At 38.3% G+C, this 5,562-nt stretch overlaps 1 non-coding gene across 1 annotated transcript; it reads right to left on the bottom strand.

The window, feature by feature from the left end:
• Window positions 1–4,000: 4,000 nt before the first annotated feature.
• Window positions 4,001–4,107, bottom strand: LOC141616495 (small nucleolar RNA R71). The gene has a single exon (XR_012530840.1). It is a non-coding gene; the product is annotated as a small nucleolar RNA R71 (small nucleolar RNA).
• Window positions 4,108–5,562: the final 1,455 nt, after the last annotated feature.

The raw sequence follows: 5,562 nt of genomic DNA, 5'->3' as shown, positions 1-5,562 counted from the left end.
TGTTATACATCCACTCATCATGTCAAGAAATTGAGAGATTACATTTATAGCTTTACGGTCATTCTTCATATCGCACAAGCTATCACTATTAGTTGTGATGATAGGGATTTAGTCTTATGCACTAAGAAGAATGTAAAATCTGGCAAATCTAAGTGGTTTTATTTGAAGATTCATAAAGTCGAAAATTGGGTCAAAGATATGATTGCAGACTCGTTGACTAAAGGACTCAGATCTATTGAGTTATTAAAAGCATGTTGAAAATATGAATCTTGTGATTTCTTTTGATGCACTGAATTAGTGGGAGTTGTAGTTAAGATATTTTGGTACTTAAGGTATTGTATGATTCCGGTAATAAAATTGATGTTCTAATTCTCACTAAGTGTATGCATGTTAAATATAAGCTTAATGCATGTATGATTATTGTTATAGTTCAGTTCCCGTCTCGTTAAGAGATGATGTGCATTAACGCTTTTCCCCTTTAGTGGGTGGATTTATCCTGAAATGGATATTGGCTGTTGAGCCATTGCCAGTTGTGGTTTATTTGCCCATTAGTGGGTGGAGTTATCCTTTAATGGATGTTGGATGTTTAGCCATTGCATGTTTTGGTGTATTTACCCTTTAATGGGTGGTTTAATCTCTAATGATTATAAACATACCTTAAGTGGTATTTACCTTTTAAGGTAATTAAGGGGAATACTTCTTTAGAAGTGGGTCTCAGTTGAGACTGTGACCGAATGTGGTTAAGCATGCTCATCTTAAAGTTTGGATCTATTATGCTAAAACCACACTACACTTTGTCACACTTGGGACTCATGTCGGTAAGCTTTTAGTGTTGTGATCATGGAAGGTCTTGTATGACTTTAATTGTACTATGTCCGCTATAGTTCACATTAAATTGCTTATTGGACCTAGTTCTGTAGACTGAGATGTTTTTTATGGCCATGTTGTTCAACCCGAGAGTCGTTTTACAAAATAAAAGTTTTCGAAATATTTTCTTGAAACAAAACATTTTAATAAAAACCAACAATGTCGCCCAAGTGGGAGAATGTTGGATTTGGACTTCCATTAGTCGGTTTTCTTATTTATGAAAACGGGTTGACTGTGACCGGTAAAGCCCACTAAAGTTATATGATCCATTGGGTTTAGGTCTGTCTCAGTCAGTATGGTTAAGTACATAGTGTGATGGTACTGATAAGTGTAGGGCCTGTTTATTATACAGTGGGCAGCCTGATGGGGGGCCCAAATACAGTTCTATTATGGTTAGGTCTCTCTTCCTGTCTAGAATACCTCTAACCTATATAAATAGGTTATTGGGTTGACATGCCCCATTGATTGTCATCATAAAGAAACCTAGAAGAGGGAGGACAAGATCCTAGTATACTAATCAGCTTATTACTTATTATTATTATACGCTCCAGACGATCTGACTGTTGCTTCCGCTAAAGGTATGTACCCTATACAATGATCCTTAATAATTTATCTTACACATAAATGATACTCCGTAAATCTCAAAGACATTACTGATGTGACCATAATTAGCGCATATTTAGCCCCCGAATTAGCCTTGTTCCCATGCTTTTTAGTGTATATTTGGGTCATTTATTGTCTTTAGTTCTTTGTTTTGCATATTCTTTGAGATTTTGATCCCTTGGTAGGAAAGGAGTAAGAATCTTGCATTTTCATGGCAAAAAGAGACTAAATTGATCAAATCCAATGACCAAGCATCAAGGAGAGACAAGATTAGAAGGCCTTTGTACATATTATAGTAGTTGGACAAATGGCGAGAAAGGATCCTTGCATCCCCAAGGAAATCCCCAAGGATTTTATGAAGAAAAGGGAAGAAAAGAAGAAGAAATATGGCTGAGGTACAATCCGAGCGGATTGTACTGAATCCGCCCGTCCTCCACAAGCACAATCCGCGCGTCTTCCTTCAAAGACGCCCGGACAGCAGCCACAGAATCCGCCCGGATTCCACTGAAGACGCCCGTCTTCCCCTGCCAGAATCCGCCCGTCCCGACTCCAAAACGCACGGATTCCAAAGATCAGACAAAAAATTTCGTCTTCTCCAAGCTAGAAAGAAAGAAGCCTTTCCTTCGAAAAATACCGGCTCCTCCCTGCTCAATCTAAAAAGTGTAATTACTAGTTTAGCCCTTAGTTAACCCTAATGCATCCCCCTAATTTCCACTATAAATACCCCATTAGTCTAATTAGAAGAGCATGTTCTTCTTATCAATTCTTAGAGTAGTTAATATCAATCAAATCTCTCTTTAGTTTTGTAATCAACAATTAATCAAGTTTTAATACAAGTTTTATTTCCTTAATCTCTCTTTTGTTCATCCTTTATTTTGGGTAATTGAAGATTATTTGGGTTATTATTGGGAGATTGACAACCTCTCAATCAAGCATCAAGTACTTCTTTTATTCTTGCTTTATTATTGGAATCATTAGTAGGTATAATTCTCTTAATCCCTTTTTAATTATTGTTAATTACTTTCATTTGTTCATCATGTTTCATTTTGTTGGTATGATTGACAACCTTGCTAGCATGATCAACATGATAATGAGTGAGTAGTCACCTAGCTAGGGTTAATGGGTAATTAGGGGAAACCAACATGGGGAATGATTCATGCTTAAATTAATATGCTTTCATGATTTATTTGCTTGCTTGTTTTGATCTCAACTCATGCACATGTTATGTTTGATGAAATGCGAGCCTATGAATCCTTACATTTTTTACCCATCACCTATCTTTTCAATGAGACTTGTAAGACATAAACCAACTCGAGTCTCATTAGACCATGCATGTTGTTGAGTAGGGAAGATTAAGTCGACTTGTAGGTGTTGTACAATCTAATCGATTCGGCTCCGGGACCCAAACTTTCCTAGGATTGTAAGATATAACCCAACTCAATCCATCACAACAATAATTGCTTGCTTATAATTTGAGAACATGTTTGTATGATCAATTCCCATGATTCCCCTATGACCCCATGACACCCTAGTGCTTTTTATCAATTGTTTACAACCCTTTTAATTCATCTTGTTTGTTTATTTCCATTGCTATTTTAGTTTAGTGACCTTCTACATCAACCCAAATTGTGACACCCCTAAGACACCACTAGTTTCAATAGAAATTTCATCTCAATTCCCGTCCCTTGGGATCCGACCTTTACTTGCCTCTTTACTAATTGTAGAGTTGTTTATGAAGTTATAAATTGTGTTTTGATTCGGACGTGACCCAACGACAACATCTATTCAATTGTGAACACGAAACGGACCGACCAAAAATGGCGCCGTTGCCGGGGACGGTGTTAGCTTGATTTAGATTTTCTTATATTGTTATTAGTTGTGTCTTTCTTTACCTTGGGGAAGTAAAACTCCTCAAGGTTTGTTCTAATTGTTTTCAAGTTGTTTGATATTTTGCATGTCTAGAAGGTCACAAGGTGATTTGTTACCTTTTGATCGTGAAATTGAAAGAACTTTGACAACCAATAGAAGACTTGCTAGGAAGAATTTGAGAGGTATTGGTGAGGTTGTAGATATTCAACCAACTATTGAGTTCATCAATCCTTTTGCAAGAGAAGGTGAGGAGAACCCATTACAAAATACCACACAAAATCAACCTACAATGCCTAAGTTTTCATCACATTCCGTACCCACCGAGGAGAACCTACCCAATGGTACTCCCACACCACAACATCTAACCGGAAATTTTATTGCCAAATCCGCCTTTATCCAATTAGTCGAAAGGAGTCAATTTGGGGGGATGCCTAGTGAAGACCCTCATTCTCATATGGAAACCTTTTGTGACTATTGTGATGCGATTTCTCAAACCGGTGTAACTCAAGACCAAATTCGATGGGTCTTATTTCCTTTTTCTCTAATTGGCACCGCGAAACAATGGTTGAAGGGCCTTGATAAGGCCACTCTCGGAATTGATTCTTGGAAGAAGTTGGCTCTAGCTTTCTACAAAAAATTCTACCCACCGGAAAAGACTAACATGCTAAGAGCTCAAATTACGGGTTTTAAGCAAAGGGATGAAGAATCTTTGTATGAAGCTTGGGAGCGGTTCAAAGGAATTTGTCGCTCATGTCCTCACCATGGACTTAGCGAATGGTTCTTGGTACAACAATTTTGGAACGGTTTATATGAAGATTCAAGGAACATTCTCAACATGGGATCAAATGGAATGTTCACCGAAGTTGATGACAATCAAACATGGAACAAAATTGAGGAAATGGCGGTCCATAACTCACAATATAGTAGACCTAGCAAGGCTACTAGAGGAGGAAAGCATGAAGTGGACTCCGTTACTCAATTGGGTGCTCAACTTAGTGCTCTCATTGACACAATCAATTTGAAGTTTGAAAAAGCTATGGCTAGACTTGAAGAAGCCTCAAAATCACCAAAGCATCATGTTAATGCCATGACGGCATCTTCATCAATCCCAAGTGGGATATGTGAGAATTGTGGAACTTTGGGTCATGACCAAAGTGAATGTAGGGGAACAAATGAACAAGTGAATGCTTTCCAAGCATACAAGAGTGGTACCCCTTATTCCAACTATTACAATGAAAACACCAAATTCCATCCAAATCTCTCATACAAAAGCCAAAATGTTCAAAACCCTCAAACAACATACACCCCACCTCCCATGAGAAACCAAAATCAAAGACCCTTTTACAACCAAAACCAAGGTTACCAAAATCAAAATCCATACAATCACCAAAATGACCAAGGTTTTGATGTTCAAAAAGCGGTCCTCCAAATGCAAAAGAATCAACAAGAATTTTTCACTCAAATGCAAAAAGATAGTCAAGCAAAGGAAACCACCATCAACAACATCCTAGCTCACACCAAAATGTTGGAAACCCAATTGACTCAACTAGCATCTTCAAGCTCACAAAGACAAAAGGGGAAATTACCACCTCAAAGTAATCCCCCAAGACATGAAACAGTTAGTGCCATTCACTTGAGAAGTGGTACAAGGTATGAAGCACCGAAGAAGCAAGTTGAGGATGAAGTTGTGGAAGCTAGTGATAAGGAAGAAATTGTGCAAAACTCCAAGGATGGAGAAACATCAAAAGAAGAAATTTCAAAGAAAAATGAAGACAAGGTCAAGGAGAAGGAGCCCATTGTGATTAGACTTCCTTTTCCAAGTCGTCAAGCCAAGCCCAAATTTGATGACCAACTTGGAAAGTTTATGGAAATTGTGAAGAATTTGGAAGTCTCGATTCCTTTCATGGAATTAATCAATCACGTGTCGGCCTATGCGAAATACATGAAAGACATCCTCACAAAGAAGAAGTCGATCCGGAAACTTGAGACTATCGCCTTCACTAAGGTGAGTAGTGCAATACTTCAAGGGAGTTCACCTCCAAAACTAAAGGATCCGGGACGCTTCTCAATACCGTGTACCATTGGCGACACCACGATCAACAAAGCCTTATGTGATCTAGGGGCTAGTGTGAGTGTTATGCCGTACTCGGTGAGTAAAAAGTTGGGGATGGGAGAGCTTAAATGCACCAATATAACACTCCAAATGGCCGATAGATCGACGAA

Source organism: Silene latifolia, chromosome 11, assembly GCF_048544455.1.
Source record: "Silene latifolia isolate original U9 population chromosome 11, ASM4854445v1, whole genome shotgun sequence".
Lineage (NCBI taxonomy): Eukaryota > Viridiplantae > Streptophyta > Magnoliopsida > Caryophyllales > Caryophyllaceae > Silene > Silene latifolia.
This window is presented reverse-complemented; position numbering and strand designations above follow the sequence as displayed.